General features: G+C 39.7%; 1 long non-coding RNA gene and 1 other non-coding gene across 2 annotated transcripts in view; both read left to right on the plus strand.

Moving 5' to 3' along the window:
- The window catches only part of LOC112625453, a 113292-nt gene that overhangs the window by 17902 nt on the left and 76597 nt on the right, over positions 1 to 18793 (plus strand). The gene's annotated exons all lie outside the window — the stretch shown is intronic.
- On the plus strand, positions 10299 to 10360 carry LOC112625587. The gene has a single exon (XR_003119671.1). It is a non-coding gene; the product is annotated as a U7 small nuclear RNA (small nuclear RNA).

The following is an 18793-nucleotide window of genomic DNA, read 5'->3' on the forward strand; positions in this document are numbered from 1 at the left end:
CAGCTCCAGCTTCACTATCCCAAACTTTCTGTGACTTACAATGAAATTTCAAAACAAACACAGTGCTTGAGGAACAAACACTCCAAGCCATTCGGGGTCCAGGTATGTCGTACTGAATGAACAACCTTAGGATATTTGAGAAGTGAATAGAGTTTCACTCCTGTCTGTCCACAGTCACCTTTTCTAAATCTTGTTTTCTCCCTCTTCTTGTCTGTTCTTCCCTGCCAGCAAGATGCTTTGTATTCTTCAGCTCTCTGTGACTGCCGCGATAATTCATTTTTTTTAAAAAAAGTGTTATTTGTGTAATAAGTTACATCTTAGGAATATTTAAATTTCTAAATAATACCAGACAAAGGGAAGAAACTCTTTAAAAGGGGGACCAGTACAAGAATCACTGAGTTATAAAACAGGAAGGGACACAAATTCTTCTTCCTTGGGTTTCACTGTGTGTGGTAGCTTATTCATCCAATTTTTCAACAAATATTTTTTGAGAGCCAATATATACCTTCATGGTGCTTGAATTCTTTTATCTTATTTCAATTTGTTCTGTACCAGTGTTAGCTGGACATTTGTCTATCTTCCCTCTCACTTCTGGACTAGTTTCAAGAACAAATCGAGCTGATTATATGATACAATAGTGCCTTATTTATAGTATTTGCTCAATAAATGAAGAATTTAATTCATTCTCATCTAGTTCCCCGTTGGAAAAAAAGTGCATTGTAATCTTAAGGGACTTCTCCAGTGTTCTAAATCTTGTCATTGGAAAACAAATAATTCACTAGCATTTTAGGTGCCAGTGTAGAAAAACACTTTTTGCATACTGTTAACAATCAAATCATACCATATTGCCACCCATCTAACTATTCCACCTAAACAGAAGAATGGCCTTATCTTTAAAATGCATCTGATTCAAATTTGACTCTTTAGCACCAATTTATTTGAAAATTATACTTTTAATTTTTACTTTCTCATAACTATTAAGCTAACTATTCCTGGCTGGTCCTGTTGCATTATAGAGTTTTATGATCACTATGCAGTGCGGCCTGACAGGATCTATGGCAGGAACAGCCTCACTATGCTCAGAGTACATTTGTAAGAAAAGTCTCAGTTTTAAGAGGAATGATATAAACCTAGCATGACAGGGGAAGAGGGTGACCAGGTGTAAGATAAAAATACAGTTAAATTAAAACTGGCTAAGGAATCAGAGGATTTTGGACCTTGAATATCAATAATTTCAATGGCCCCATTAATGCTATTTTCAAATCTTTGAAGGTGTTGAATTTAGCATATGAATAAATGATTTATGTGTGTCTTCAGAGACAGGAATAAAACCAAAGCTGAAGAAAACGAAAATCAATTGCTATCAGTTTAAGTATAACTAATTTATTGAATCAGCTAGACTCAGTAGGATACAAAAAGGAAGAACAAGAGAGTGAGTGAATGAGAGAGAGAGAGAAAGAGAAAAGTAAGAAAGAAAGAGAAAGAAGAAGGAAGGAAGGGAGAGAAAGAAAGAAAGAGAGAAAGAGAAAGAAAGAAAGAAAGAAAGAAAGAAAGAAAGAAAGAAAGAAAGAAAGAAAGAAAGAAAGAAAGAAAGAAAGAAAGAAAGAAAGAAAAGAGAAAGAAAGAAAAGAAAGAGAAAGAAAGGAAGGAAGGAAAGAAAGAAAAAGAAAGAAAGAGAAAGAAAGAAAGAAAGAAAGAAAGAAAGAAAGAAAGAAAGAAAGAAAGAAAGAAAGAAAGAAAGAAAGAGAAAGAAAGAGAAAAGAAAAGAGGAAAGGAAAGGAAAAGAAAGGAAAGGAACAAGGGAGGGAGGGAGGGAGGGAAAGAAAGAGAAAGAAAGAAAAAGCAAGCAAGCAAGCAAGGTTTTGCCCTCTTACCTTTCATATATATCCCTAGGATGTTTCTCTTTCCCCATCATTTGTTGGCATCTAGGACAAGCCTCTCTGCCCCCATTTAGTCACAAGAACAGTCTCATTTCAGTACTTTTCAAAGCCCTACCCAATAATATAAAAAGCTTTGAATCTTATCCTATTTGAAGCTTCTCCCTTCCCCTGTATCTGGCTGGAAATCTGAAGTGCATCAGTGATTGACCTCCTCTCTCTTCCCAGCTCCACTTCTTCCCCTCACTCCCTAGCTACTCTTTGATGGCTCCCAGGTCAGACCCAGGTAGTAAGAGAAGATTAGGCAAAAGTGGCTCAGTTGTATGTGGTTGGTTGAGTTACTTTCAGGGCTTTTTTGCTGATAGTGTCTCTCAACAGTGTTTCTGCAGATTCCTAGAAACTCTTCTACTGAGGATTCCTCTACTGCCGGTCAACCTGGGCAAGGCTGCTCCTCCAGCCGGCTGCTTAGGACTAATCTGGACTTTTGCTGGGTCCCTCCGCTGTGCTCTCCTTGTCCCTTCAGGCAGTCCTTTTGGGTGGAATCCTTTTCAAGCTGACCTACAGCCAATTCCTTTCAGTGGGATTCAAATCTAGATACTAGTAAGGACACGCATTTGCCTACAGCTGGAGCAAGTGCAGCTCATTCTATACCTCACTCTCAAAGTCATTTTTCTTCCTTTTGTCACCAGCAAGGCACAGCTCCAGCCACAGCCTCTCCCATTAGACCAAGAGTAACTCAAGTATCACATCTTCACACATCAAGAGCTTGACCAAAACATTATTTCAGGGTTTTGGCCTGATTCTTCCTTGAAGGCTTCTCATTTAGAGTGGGATGGAAAGTACTTAATTCTCCCCTCATCCTAGTGACACAGAAAATGCTCCCCAAAGAAATGTCTTTCTGGAAGGCTTTCAACCCTGGCCTTTTATAGGTGCCTGTGAATGAGTGATAACTACTGCAGGCAGGCCCAATTTAGGATCACCCCCTTTGCAAGTCTAGCGCCATGATTTAGAATGTTTTGTTCTCCAACTTTGGGCCGCTGGAGACAACAGAAAATAATTTTATTGAACATCCTTTGGCTTACCTAAAAATGTTTCAATAATTCAGAGGTTCAGAAAATTTAACTATCAGCCTTGTGAACCCCTGAATAATTCAAGTCGGGACTAAATCTCTATTCTAGACTGTGAGAGAACAGGTAAGTCTCCAGCATAGATTGAGAAGGTGATAATCTCTAAGGTCCTTTTAGCTCTTAGGATTTGCTGATCCACAGGCTGCCTCTGTCAGATGAGCCAAGAAGTCCCCTAGTCTTCAAAAACAAACAAAAGGAAGAACATCAACAGAAAACCAGAATGTGATGCAACTCAATAAACATCTCCACATATCCTACTTGGCTATTATGTATTTGATCTCTTCTCATCTTGTTTGAGTTGGCAAATCATGATAGCACCAAGATTGTTATTTCAACTCTAAACTAAAATCTCTAGAGGGATAAAAGGAGAGTTCTGAGTTCAGATGTGTGAAGTATTAAGATAATCAGAAGAGGCTTAGAAAAGAAAATAGTGACAACATTGAAACAATTAAGCAATGTGGAAATCTTTGACTCTATTTAAAAATAATTACAATAATGATAATTAAAATAATTTTATTATCTCTTTCCTTTCCTTCAGGGTCTTTCATTTTAATTGCACTTAGGCATTTTCTTTCTCAGGCTGGAGTTAGTATCCTCCCTGCCCCCCAAAACTTGCTTTGGTTTGATTTCTCTCCAGTAACTGAATGAATTAGGTTAGCTTTTTCCTAATCTTCTTGATACTGAGGTGGTCAGTTAATGCACTTTTTGCTCTCTCTGAGAAAACTTGGGCGCAGAACTTGTTACTTCTCTGAGTGGTCTTATGGAATACACACACACACACACACACACACACCCCATAAGTGTGAAATGTAGATTTGTCACCAGAAAGTGGTGCTGATCCAGACCCCAAGAGAGAGTTCTTGGATCTCACTCAAGAAGGAATTCTGGGTGAGTCCACAGAGTAAAGTGAAAGCAAGTTTATTAAGCGAGTAAAGGAATAAAATAATGGCTACTCCAGAAGTAGAGCAGCCACAAGGGTAGCTGGTTGCTGATTTTTATGGTTATTTCTTGATTATATGCTAAACAAGGGGTGAATTATTCATGCCTCCCTTTTCAGACCATGTAAGTAACTTCCTGACATTGTCATGGCATTTCTAAACTGTCATGTCACTGGTCAGAGTATAACAGTGAGGACAACCAGAGGCCACTGAAGTCGCCACCTTGGTTTCAGTAGGTTTTGGCCAGCTTCTTTACTGCAACCTGTTTTATCAGCAAGGTCTCTAATCTTGTGCTGACCTCCTGTCTCATCCTGTGGCTAAGAATGCCTTATCTATCTGGGAATGCAGCCAAGGGGGTTTAGCCTTATTCTACCTAGCCCCAATTCAAGATGGAGTTGCTCTGGTTTAAATGCCTCTGACAGATTTTCTAACATTTGCATAAAGAAGATGGAGAAGAAGGTTAACATTTTGCACCCTACATCAAATAATTTAAAATTTATCAGATATTCTTGCCTCTAAAACCCTGCTTCAGCTAAACTTCCATGGAAGATTATTTTCTTTTGACTTTTCACTTTCTTACTGCAATATCTTGACTTTGGATCCTTCTGTCCTCTCCCCCAGGTTTTCCTCAAAAATTTCTCATTCTTTCCTTTACATGAGGAGTCAATTCACTACCTCAGCACCTATTGCATATTTTTTATATTCAAACACATTCCAGTCATGTTCAGCAAACAAACAGAGCCTCAAACAGCTCCTGCCTTTCTGAGAATACAATTTAGCCAAGACCTTTGGCTACTAAAACACACTGACCACAGTTTATCCTCCTCATCCCTAAGGTTTATCAAGGTAGTCTTCTGAATGAGATGTTCTCCTTCTGTATTAGTCAGTTTTCATGCTGCTGATAAAGACATACCCAAGACTGGGAAGAAAAAGAGGTTTAATGGACTCACAGTTCCACATGGATGGAGAGGCCTCACAATCATGATAGAAGGTGAAATGTACATCTCACATGGCAGTAGAAAAGAGACAAGAGCTTGTGCAGGGAAACTCCCCTTTGTAAAACCACCAGATCTCATGAGACTTACTTACTATCAGAAGAAGAGCACAGGAAAGTCCTGTCCGCAAAATTCAGTCACCTCCCACTGCATTACTCCCACGACACATGGGAATTCAAGATAAGATTTGGTAGGGATACAGCCAAACCATATCATCCTGTCCCTGGCACCACCCAAATCTCATGTCCTCATATTTCAAAACCAATCATGCCTTCCCAACAGTTCCCCAAAGTCTTAACTCATTTCAGCATTAACTCAAAAGTCTACAGTCCAAAGTCTCATCCAAGATAAGGCAAGTGCCTTTCACCTACGAGCCTGTAAAATCAAAAGCAAGTTAGTTACTTCCTGGATACAATGTGGGTACAGGGATTGGGTAAATACAGTCATTCCCAATGGGAGAAATTGGCCAAAACAAAAGGGCTACAGGCCCCACGCAAGTTCAAAATCCAGTGGGATAGTCACATCTTTTTTTTTTTTTTTTTTTTTTTTTTTTTTTTTGAGATGGAGTCTCGCTGTGTCACCCAGGCTGGAGTGCAGTGGCACAATCTCGGCTCACTGTAAGCTCTGCCTCCCAGGTTCACGCCATTCTCCTGCCTCAGCCTCCCGAGTAGCTGGAACTACAGGTGCCCGCCACCATGCCCAGATAATTTTTTTTTTGTATTTTAGTAGAGATGGGGTTTCACCATGTTAGCCAGGATGGTCTCCATCTCCTGACCTCGTAATTCACCCCTCTCGGCCTCCCAAAGTGCTGGGATTACAGGCGTGAGCCATTGCGCCCGGCCAATAGTCACATCTTAAAGCTCCAAAATGATCTCCTTTGACTCCATGTCTCACATCCAGGTCACGCTGATGCAAGAGGTGGGCTCCCACGGCCTTGGGCAGCTCCACCTCTGTGACTTTGCAGGGCATAGCCCCCCTCCTGGCTTCTCCTTTCCTGACATTGAGTGTCTGTGACTTTTCCAGGCACATAGTGCAAGCTGTTGGTGAATCTACCATTCTGGGGTCTGGAGAATGGTGGCCCTCTTCTCACAGCTCCACTATGTAGTGCCCCAGTAGGGACTCTGTGTGGGGATTCCGAACTCACATTTCCCTTCTGTGCTGCCCTAGCAGAGGTTCTCCATGAGGGCCTGCCACTGCAGCAAACTTCTGCCTGGGCATCGAGGCGTTTCCGTACATCTTCTGAAATCTAGGCAGAGGTTCCCAAACCTTAATTCTTGACTTCGGTGCACCCGCAGTCTCAACACCAATAGAAGCTGCCAAGGCTTGGGGCTTCCACCCTCTGAAGCAACAGCTTGAGCTATACCTTGGCCCCTTTTAGTCACAGCTAGAGCGGCTGGGATGCAGGGCACCAAGGGCGCCACACAGAAGTGCCCCACTCTACTGGTACCAATTTACTGTATTCATCAGTTTTCATGCTGCTGATAAAGACATACCTGAGACTGGGAAGAAAAAGAGGTTTATTGGACTTTTCAGTTCCACATGGCTGGGAAGGCCTCTCAGTCATGGCAGAAGGTGGAAGGCATGTCTCACATGGCAGCAGACAAGAGGAGAGAGCTTGAGCAGGGAAATTCCCCTTTTTAAAACTATCAGATATTGTGAGACTTATTCACTATCACAAGAACAGCCTGGGAAAGACCTGCCCCCATGATTCAATTACCTTCCACCGGGTCCCTCCCACAACACATGGGGACACAGCCAAACCATATCACCTCGCATTGATACATGTAATCTTCATGAAATAATGCAAATTTTCTTTTTGCTTTGTTTCTCTATTCTGACAAATGAAGCTAAGTGGATAATTTGGGGTATTATTTTCGTCGGTAGTCACAGTAATCACGTTCAACCAGATGGCACAAATATATGAGGAAGCAGTTGTGCAAAGTGAAGAGGGTTCTTGGATCTCACACAGCTTCCCTGTGCTCTGCATTTTGAAAGTTTCTGGGTCAGCAAGCCCTGAAGACATCACCAATAGGATGCTATTTCTTCCCAGGGTCTGCCCACATTTCTCATGGCTCCAAGAACTACATTCCACAAGATTATTTTTATGTCCAACCATACATCTAGAAACTTGTTTAGATGGAAATAATGACAAAAATGACCCACATGATTATCCTTTGAATTTATAGGGCACTTTTCTGAAGGAATCCAAATTCTTCTAAGGCTAGAAGGCTCCCCGTCACTTCTCCTCCCTAACCACCATATTCCAAAAAGTGATTATACCTATACATGAAGACTTATTTCAAGAATTTAAATAATTTTTAAAAAGTTAACCATAAATACAGAGTCCTGGCATGTTCCACCCATACCCAGCGCCAGGAATTATGAAATAGGAAGCTGGCAGTGAGTTATGGTGCCTACTGTGGTTGTAAAGTGGTTTAATTTCTGCCTGAGTAAAGCATTAAGACATGCGTCAGGTATCATTAGGGAAGTTGTTCAGCAACTGTCAGCCCCCAAATAATTACAGACCATGGTTTCTTCTAAGATGTGCTCCCTACTTTCCACCATGGCGGTAACTGTCTTACACCACCTGTTCCATCAGCATTGCATGCGAGAATGTGAGGGACAGGCCTGCTGCTTGCCTGAGGTTAATGATTACCCTGTGGATTTTCTCTACGATTTACACATTCTAATGTTTTCCTGCTGTGTATGATCACCTGGCAACTTTTGCAGGGAAAGAAAGAAGTGCACTGTAAGTCAAAATTACCCATAGACTTTCTCACTGACTCTGAGTGTGTGTGGATGTGGGTGTCGGTGTGTGTGGTGTGTGTGTGTAATCAACAACACTGCTGCGGTACATTTGAACCACATTGGAAAAGGAGGAACCAAAGGCAAGAAAATGACTTGAATCGAAATCATCTCTCCAAGTGTGTTATTGATCCATAGAAGGAATGTTCTTGTAGGGTTGCAAAACGACTTTCCTGAGGGCTATGTGCATACTGCTTAGGACAGATATTACTGCTCTATATATTTAAATTGATGTTTTGCAAAATAAACACACATAAGCACATGACATTAACCTTTGTCAACATTCCTTAAATACAGGCTTTACTAAGGAAAGCACGGGTCTTCGTGTGGTTAAGAGACCATAATTTTAGCCTAGGAAAGGTAGTCTTTATGTTGAGAAAATGAAAGCCCTTTGAAGATTAATACTTCTGCATGTCTTCATTCACTTTACAAGGGCACAACCGTGCTGATTCCTGCACGGTAGCAATTTAAGAAGAGTAAGCATCAGCCTCACCTGAGAGAGATGAACCATGATGTAATCTTCCCCAGATTGCCCCCATTCTCCAGCCTCCCACAACTTCCCAGTTCACTACAGTAATACATATCTCCTCCAGACACTTCTGAGAGTTGAGGCTGGACATCTCAGTAAATACGAACAGAGCCTCTTTCCCAATAAGTTAGCTAATTTAGGTTAGTACATTAAAATTCCCTGAAATGGTATTTGGAGTCTCTTGGAACATTTTATTCCTTAGGCAAATGGGGCCCAAAATAAAATTGCATTTCCCCAAAATGCATCCGTTCCAAGGTTCAGGCCCATCCGCAGAAAAATACAGCTGCCTCTCTGTGGCTTACCCTGCCTGGATCCCTAATGAGGCTCTGCTAATCTCCAATTCCTATAAGCGGCTCATTTCTTACTACATCTTGGGCTTACAGCTGTGTGGCTTTTGGGATGAGATTCTTTTTAAAAAGCTATGTTGAAAGGCAATCCATTTGATCAGAGAGTAATATCCTGACTTCATCTTTTATCAGTTCCCAGTGATACTTGGGCTGCAGGTGGAATCCTGCAGTTACCTTGTTTAACATTAAAAACAATTTCATTTTCCTGCCAGAAGCTGGTCTTACTGATCATGTTGCTGCTTAGAAGCCTGGAGAATCATGACTTTTACCTAACTTTTAGTAGTGAGAGATGGCAGATAATCCTAATTAAGAAAGAAACACAGATGGGGAGAAAGACTGCAATGCAGAACAAGAATAACAAGTCTACTGTAGTAGTGATTTCCATAATCCAAAAGAGAAAGGGAAATTGTCAAGGCAGCAGGAATTTCTTTCAAGAGCAGTCTCTACCCCAAGAATAAAGTAGAGATGCAGCTGAACTTACTCAGATCCTCTACTTCTTTCTTCAATACAGTTGAGGATTTCAATTTAATCTAGTGCTGCAAAACCAACAGTTCAGTAGAAAACACCACCGATTCTGAAGGAAAAATCAGTTTACTATTGCATTAACTATATTTAAATTCAGAAGGTCTGAAGACATTTTCCCAAAGGAATTACTTCTTTTCTTTACTTCAAATCATTAGTTAAATCCTCTTTTCGAAGATTTAACATTGATATAGGAACTGTCAATGCCTGTAGTCCTGTGACTTGCTGTAGTTGATACTCTGCTGACTTGGGTGTCTAATACTGTTGTCAAATGATTGAATGCTTATTAATTATATCCCTGGGCAATGGCCATGGCCATTACCCAGGGTAGCATAACATGAATGCTAAATCCGAATACAGCACAGAGAAAATCTAAGATTCTTGATAAATCAGAACATATTTGTATATATGGCTGTCAAAACAGATAATAGATCTTCTATGTACAAGCAACAAAAAACAAGAAGCAAATCTATCTCTAGAATTAGAGAAGTCATGGCTTTAGGTCAGCTAAACCTAACTCCATGTAAACACATGAAGAGTCTATGTTGCCTTCTAGGTAATCCATATATTCACAATTTGAGTGGTTTATAACAGATACAACCAACTCAATAACTCACAAATGGAGAAAGTTGTGGAAATTGATCAAAGAAATACTAAACACCAAGTATCTCTCATTCGACATTTACAAAAATAGTCTTTAAAATTCAGAATCCAAAGGACTATTAATGAGTCTAAAGGTCCTGTAACCGAATGTAGAGAGAAATCTGGGTTCTGTTTTGGCTAGAAAGGGATAGTGAAACAATTTCAATTGATTGACTATTGTATATCACACATTTTATATGTAACTGTTTTACTTCTCATGGCAGTGCAGATATTATTGTCTTCATTTTAAAGAAAAATAAATTGGGACAAGATAATAGTAATAACACTTACAATGATTGTTTTTATTACTATTAGAGTTAACATTTGGAGGAACAATATGTCAGTTAACCATACTAAGTCCTTTAACTGTATTATCTTACAGGAACCTTTCCAGAAAAGGTCAATATTTTCATCCTCAATTTATAGATGAAGAAATTGAGACTTGCAGAGTTAGAATAATTTGCCCAAAATTACACAGCAAAAATAATAAGGCCGAGATTAATAAATACCATAGTCAAGAGTTGCAGCTCTTTCAGAATTTGTCTAGCAGGATTTCTAGTTTTTACCAGAAAACCTCCCACAAAAATAAAACCAAATAGCAACACCACCAACAACAAAACCCAGTCACTTCTACTAGGCCACAACCACCAATTGGGACAGATATGATATGCTTTACTTGCTATAAATCTGATAATTTTTCAAGTTACTAGTAATGTGAAATGTAATGGTCCTCTGTAAATTACCAGTAACAAGTGCAATAATTGAAAGTACATGGTATTCACTAGGAAAATAAAGGCAATATTTAAAGTATGAAACCTAGACCAGGCCCAGTGGCTTACACTTATAATCGTAACCCTTTGGGAGTTGATTGCTTGAGGCCAGGAGTTTGAGACCAGCCTGGGCAATATAGTGAAACCCTGTCTCTACAAAAAAACCCGAAAACTTAGTTGGGCGTGATGGAAGACACCTGTAGTCCTAGCCACTAGGGAGACTGAGGTGGGGGAGGAGAGACAATTTGAGCCCAAGAGTTTGAGATTGCAGCGACCTATGATTGTGCCACTGCACTCCAACCTGGGCAACAGAGCGAGACCCTATCAAAAACAAATAAATAAATAAAGCATGAAATCTAGTGTCAGGTATTTGTGGTCTAGTCAGTGACATACTCAGCAGGAGTATTACAGTTGTTAGTCCCTGCATTAGTATAGCAAATAAACAACTTCCTTGAATTTCTTACCAAAAAATTTCATGGTGATACCAATATTGCTTTGAGCACCAATAAATACATTCATAGCTCATTTATCCTCATCAGTTAACCTTCATCTTGTAAAAGCACAATTAACTGTTGACTTCATTATTAAAGGTTGTTCTCAATTTCAAGAGTGGGGACCCTTGAAGATTTTGCCAGCCAAGGTTACATTTGTTTTTTGATTATTGCTGTCTCAGTAAAATTATGAAATGCTGGCCTAGCACAGTGGCTCACGCCTGTAATCCCAGCACGTTGGGAGACCGAGGCAGGTGGATCACCTGAGGTCAGGAGTTTGAGACCAGCCTGGCTAATGTAGTGAAATCCCGTCTCTACTAAAAATGCAAAAATTAGCCAGGCCTGGTGGCACACACCTGTAATCCTAGCTACTAGGGAGTCTGAGGCAGGAGAATCGCTTGAAATCAGGAGGAGGAGGTTGCAGTGAGCCGAGATTGCACCATTGCACTCCAGCCTTGGTGAAGGGTGAAATTCCATCTCAAAACAAAAATATACATTATATATTTATATATATATATTATTTATATTTATATGAAATACCTTAAGATCTACAAATTGATAAACAAAAAGTTCCATGAAGAAGTTTGGAAATATTCTTGAATTGTCCTAAAACACCTACAGGATTTCAAAGTAATTTGCCAGACATGTTTTCTAACGTAGGTTTTGTAGTCTCTGGGGTTTTTCTACTTACTGACTGCATGAGAGGCCCAGGAACTATTAGAGTGTGTGTCTCTCTACTTCCCAGGCTCCCTTGCAGCTGAGTTGGCCATATGACTGACAGCAAGCCCTGGAATGCAGCCAGAAGTGATAGAAGCCTCATTCACACCCTACTCCTAAAATATTCCAAGAAATTTCCCAAACCCACTCTCTTTAGTCCATGCATCTGGAAGTGAAAATTTTAGAAAGGGTAAAGTCACTTAATGGAAGGGGCCCAGGTCTAGCCCCTTGGAGTCAAGCTGTCCAACTAGAAATTCTGCATTAACATTTGTGGGTGAGTATTAACCTTTGTTGGGCTAAGTCATAGAGAATTGTTTTAATTGCAGTCAGCCTGATTTTATAGTGACCTTGGATCCAGAATATTACTTAGATATTACTAGTATCTACTTCATAAAGTGTCTGTGAGGATGGAATACGATAATGAACTCAAATGTAAAGCAACTCCTTCTTTACATGAGTTTGAGTCTGTAGTACATAAACTATAAGTTATGTGTTCTATGAAAAATAAATACACATGCAATTATATATATATACACACACAAGTATATATATATATGTTTGTAAACACACACCTCACTCAGTCCATATATTTCTCCACTGTGAATAAAAATGTATAGAAAGCGAGCATTCTTTAGGATGACCATTTGGTGGTTACCAGACATAGAAAAAGACGGTAATAAAATATAAATTTTAGGACGGTCTTTTGGTGATTATGCCAGATTCCTACCAGCATCTTTCCTCACTAGATCAATGGAACAGAAAATTCAATCATGTAGACTCATAGAATGGCAAGCCTACAGAGTGAATGAACTCAATATAGCTCTTTATTATCAAAAGATGAGAACTAGAGAATTCAGGTTTGTGTCCCAATATGATAGCCTCTGCACGTTATTATAAAGCAAATGTGAGCTTTTCCCAAGATGGAAAACTATTGTGACTGATTTCTGGGACTTTTAGAAGCCCTTCTATATGCAACTGAATTAAATAGCCAAAGAACTCTTCCTAACAGTGGCTATTTCTGCATCAGGTAGTAGAAAATGAGGATCACAATTTTAGAAAAGATCCCAATACTTTCTCACTAGAAGTTAGAGTAATCATCAGAATGACTAGCTTGAGTAAAATCAGTTATGCCTATAGGTTTTCAGAAGTAAAAACATGTCTTTTGAATTTGCTTTTTTTTTTTTTTTTTTTTGGTTAAATAAACATATATCCCAGAATCTAAAGTAAAATAAAATAAAAAATTAAAAAAAGAAAGATGGACAAAGTACACTAGGCGGTTAATTACCACAAATAAAATACACATTGCCAATAAACAGAAGAAATAGTTAACCAAAAAAATTTTCTAAAATTTAGTTTATCTTAAGGCAATCTGGGGAGCTTGGACATTGGGTATATACAAATGCTGGGACTATTTAGGTAATCCTATCACGGAACCCAACATTTTTCACTTTTCTCCAGTTCTGTTAAAAAAGAAAGGAAAAATATGTATACTCAGTACAACATTCACATAATGCCACCAAGGGCATTGTTTACATGTGCAATAGATACTAGTTATAGTGTTGAATATAGAAATGTGTACATATGAGTTATATAGTTCCTATCCAAAAGTCAGGAGGCCCAAGATCCAGGAAGAGTTGATGTTCTTTGTAACATATGACATCAGATCACAAAAAATACAAGAATAGTTTTGTTAAAGAATTTTCTTGAGTACTAAAATTTTATAAAATTATTCTATTTTTAAAATATGTTATCTTAATATACATAGTAATACTTTGAAAAATTACTTGACTGGATCAGATATATTCCTATGTATATAGTTTTCTAGGAATACCATAACAAAATATCAAAAGCTGGGTGGCTTATAGAGCAGAAATGTATTTTCCCACAGTCCTGGAGGCTGGAGGGCCATGACCAGGGAGCAGCAGGGTGGCTTCTTCTGTGGCCTCTCTCCTTGACCACCCCTTGCAGTGTTTTCACGTGGTTTATCCCACTGCACATGTATCCCTGGCATCTCTCTGTGTATCCAGATGTCCTTTTTTTGTAAGTACACCAGTTAGATTGGATTTGGGGTCCACCCTAATGGCCCTATTTTAAGTTAATCATCTTTTTAAAGACTCTCCAAATACAGTCAGTCTGAGGTACTGGAAGTTAGAGCTTTAACATATGAATTTTGAGAATACACAATTCAACTCCTAACACCATGTCAAGAATTAAATAATATAGGAGAATATAATGGAATAATCATGGACCTTAGGGGAAATTGTATTACAAACAAATTCCTGGTTGATCCAGAAGTAGATGCATCCTATGGTGGTTTTTAATCCAGTGGGGGTCTTCGCCACTGGCTAAGTCATTTAAGAACATGATGAGCATCTTCTTCAGGCCAGATACTGTGGCAGGAGATGTACACGTCAGCAACAGTCCCGTCTTGAAGAAGTTCAGAACCCAGTGAATACCCAGGAAAAGACCATGAACTGTACAAATTTAATGTAATAATAAATAAGCACAACCATAGAAGAATAGACAGTGCATTAGAAGAGCAAAGGTAACTATATCATTCTTCCTGGAAATAAGGAAATTTCCACAGCATAAAGGACACTTCAGTGAAATAAGAAGTTGAGCAAGAAGAAGAAAAACGAAGAAAGACCATTTCCGAGAGAGGAAGCAATCTAGGTGAAGTTTAAAAAGTGGCTGTATGCCTAGATGAAGATGTAAGCTAGAGAATAATGATGATTTGGTCAGAAGAAGGAAAGACCTGGTGTACTCTCTAATGCACTTGGACGTATCTAGTGTAACGCTGCCAAATAAAACATTTTGCAATGAGGGAAATCTTCTATGTCTGAGGTGGGTTAGATAAGGTGGTCGTAGCCTCTCTTAAAGAGGAACAAACCACCCAACAGTGCACAAACCACATCCTGGGTTCATGGTTAGAACATCCTGCCACAAGCTGGTAAAAGAGAAAGGGAGAAAGTGCCCAAATTTTTGCAAGCACAGAAGCCCATGAACAGTGTCTTTGGGCTGATCTATGCTCATTATAATAGTTAAAACACTGCTGTGTAGAGAATTAAGATGCTAAGGAGGCATGCAGTATATGTACTAGCATGGCAGCAATAGCGCGTATGTGTCCAGAAGAGTACCCACAACATGCATTGCAACAATGCCCATTCCCACCCCTTCATGAAAATCATGTAAGACTCACATAAAGGGAGTTTCCCCAGCATCAATAGGTGCTGTCTTTCTTTTGAGCAGCCTACTCTGATCAGCTGTCAGAGTGTACTTCTACTTTCCAATAAACTCCTTTATCTATTTATTATTATTATTATTATTATTATGAGACCGAGTTTCACCCTTTTTGCCCAGGCTATAGTGCAATGGTGCGATCTCAGCTCACCGCAACCTCTGCCTCCTGGGTTCAATCAATTCTCCTGCCTCAGCCTCCTGAGGAGCTGAGATTACAGGCATGTACCACCACGCCTGGCTAATTTTTGTATTTTTAGTAGAGATGGGGTTTCTCCATGTTGGTCAGACTGGTCTCAAACTCCTGGCCTCAGGTGATCCACCCGCCTCAGCCTCCCAAAATGCTGGGATTACAGGTGTGAGTCACCACACCCGGCCTCCACTGTCTACTTTTATTTGGACTCACTCTCAAATTCCTTTGTGTGGTGAAATCAGGAACCTGAACTGGCCCATGGACAACATGTGTGTGCTGTGCAATATGGTAGCCACTAGCCACATGTACCTATTGAGAATTTGAAATGTGTCTTGTGCCACAGAGGAACTCAATTTTTTTAAATTTTATTTGTTTTAAATTTAAATTTAGATAGCCAATATGACTCATGACTACTGTATTTGACAGTGTAGATTTAGAAAGAAAGGGTTTTTTATCTTTTTTCTTCATCTATACTGTCCACATGCACAATACACTCAATTAGATACATTTTTCATTACATGTGAGATGTGTAGCAGGATGTTTAAGTGGAAATTTGACTGTGAATATATGGCAACAAGCATTAGAAACCAAAATGAGTTGCAAAATAGATCACCAAGTATATTAGTCAGGGTTCTTCAGGAAAACAGAACCAATAGGCTAGGTGTGTGGATAGAGACAGAGCCAGCAAGCTGGAGATGCAGGACAGCTGAAGGTGGAGCGCCTGTCCGAGAGTCGGCAGGCTCAAGATCCAAGAAGAGCTAATGTTTCAGTTTGAGTCTAAAGGCAAGAAAAAGCTGATGTCCCAGTTCCAAAGGAAGCAAGGCAGGAGGAATTCTGTCTTACACAGGGGAGGGTTGGTGTTTTTATTCTATTCAGACCTTCCACTGACTGGATGAACCCACATTAGGGAGGGCAATCTGCTTTCCTCCGCCTATTGTTTTCAGTGCTGATCTCATCCAAAACACCTGCACAGAAACACCTAGAAGGTTTGACCAAATATCTGGGCACCTGTAGCCCAGACAAGTTAACTCATAAAACTAACCATCACACCAAGTAAAAACTAAAAAGAGTACTTAATTAGAGACTCAAACCTCTCACACATGTGAAGAATATAAGAGTTTAGACAGCAGTTGTGGAGAGAATTTGTGGGGACTTTAGAGAAAGCTACTTATAGGTTATTCTACTGTGAGAAACACCAGCTCCAAGGGAAAGGATTTGTTCACCTCTCACCTTGACCCTAATGAGAGAGCTTCAACCGAGAGCTTGGTAGCTGTCCTTGCTATTGGAGTGATGCAGTGGATTGAAGTCTGATTCCCACAGGGAAAATTCAAAAAGCAGAGTGGGACTGGCTAGCTCTTCCAAGCAGGAGGAAGGAAGGGGAGGGAGCATATTTCAGTTGCCTGACTCCCAACTTTGGTTGACACAAAGCATGCAAGAGTGTTTGCCATAACTAGATTTGGGCTACATGTGAACTGCTTTATTGCAGGGTCACCCATAGGGGCAAACAGGCCTCAGCACAATGATACTTAAATACAGCATTCCTAGAGTCAGAGAAAAGTATATCACCTGCATCAAGGGAAATGTAGATGAGCACTCCCCAGTGTTGAGATTTCTAAAGAGAACCACAATTTCAGCACCCAAGAAGGCGGCTTTTAACTTCAGCCATGTCCTGAGAGTGTGAAATCAACTTTTGAATGTACCAGTCAAGTAGGATATTTCCAGTCCACATATCACTTCCTCCACTACACTTTTCAACTTGAGAGAAGAACTTGTCCAAAATGAAAAGGCTGACCACATCCACTCCCCCAACTGCAAGCTTTCCACCATTCAGCCTTAGTTAGGAGAAGGAGAATAGCTGTAATCTGAGTGCAGTTGGACATTTTACCTGTAATATGAAACTAGACAAATCCAAGAGATGTCTAAGAGGCATAACTGAAGGCTTTTGATGAACATATTTTATGTAGGTGGTGAGGAAGACAGGGTTTTGAATATCATGCTTGGGTTTCTCCTTGTGTAACTCTCCCCAGCTATATATATTTGATGATCCTATGACTTTGTATTACCTAAGATTAATTACAAAGGTCAGTGGTATGGTGGAGTTTTCATCAAGAGCAGAGAGAAAACTAGCCCCACAGGACAAAGCATTAAGGGACCATGGAGAGGAAAAAAAAAAAAATCACTCTGTATCTAATAGTTGTGCTTATTTGTGTACCAGATACTTACACAATGGTATTCAAATGGTTGATCAATGAGGGGGAAGGGGTATGATCCCTAAAGCAACATCTTAGAAACTTGGGCTAGGTGAGTGAAAATTTACATTTGAGTAGTTCAAAATGCCTTTTTAGAAAGATTGTTATTCTCTCAAGATGAGAATCTCTCCTATGAAGGATGGGGAGCCATTACGTGATTACTAAAGGAGAATGACCTAAACAGCCTTGTGTTTTAGAAAGCCCGCCCTGATGCTTATGTGGGAAATAGAGATGGGCTAACTTCAGACTTTAAACACAAACACCTGCTGGGAGATAAGTGCAATTGTTCTGGTGAAAGTTGATGAGAACCTGAGCTAACAAGATAAGGTAAGAAATGCAACAAAGGGAAGAATTTCAGGAGATATTTAAGAGGCAAAATTAACAGATCTTGATAACAAAATCAGATGATGGGAAAGAGAGGCTTTGAGGATGATGTTCAGGTTTCTGACTTGGGTAATTCTCTCTAGCTGTATTAGAGTAGAAACTCCAGAGGCATGAGCTGTGGCTTGGATCAAGGTGGTCCTTATATTTATCAAGTTAGAGCCAGTCCTGACTTTACGAGGTGGACACTCTGCTATATTACATCAGTGTATCATATTACCTTCCTGTGATAGGCAGAATAAGGGTCTTCCAAAGATGTCTATGTTCTAATCCTGGAAACTAAATATGTTAGGGTACCTATCAAAGGGAATTAAGGTTGCTTGTGGAATTAGGTTGCTAACCAGCTAACCTTAAAATAGGGATAGTATCTTGGATTTATCCAGGTAGGCCCAATGTAATGAAAAGGCCCTTAAACTTGAAAGAGGGAGGCCGAAGAGTCAATGTTACGGTGATACAAGGTGAGACTTGAACAGCCTTTGCTGACTTTGAAAATGGAAGGGAGCCAGAAATGGAAGAACACAGGCAGCCTTCGAAACTGGGGGAAAAAAAAAATCACATTTTTTCCCTAGAACCTCCAGAAAAGAATATAGTCAAGGCAATACCTTGATTTTGTCCCAGTGAGACCCATTTCAGACTTCTGACCTCCAGAACAGTAAGATAATAAATCTGTATTGTTTGAGTCCACTGAGTTTGTGGGAATTTGATACAGCTGCCCTGGGAAACAAATGCTCTTATCATTTATCCTTTCTCAGCAAATCCCTGCTCTCAGATTCATCCACACTTCTAATTTTTTTACCTCTAACTAATGCTTTATTTATAGTTTTCTTGACTTGTTATTTGCAACTTATTTAAACAGTACTATAAGCTAGTCATTGTGTGCCTACTTGCTGTGTAACTAACACTGGAGTAAGTTAAACTACCAGGTGTATTCCCTATGAACAGTTAGGCCCATCAAATTATCTCAGTGCATACA

The sequence above is a fragment of the Theropithecus gelada genome, chromosome 5 (assembly GCF_003255815.1).
Source record: "Theropithecus gelada isolate Dixy chromosome 5, Tgel_1.0, whole genome shotgun sequence".
Classification (NCBI taxonomy): domain Eukaryota; kingdom Metazoa; phylum Chordata; class Mammalia; order Primates; family Cercopithecidae; genus Theropithecus; species Theropithecus gelada.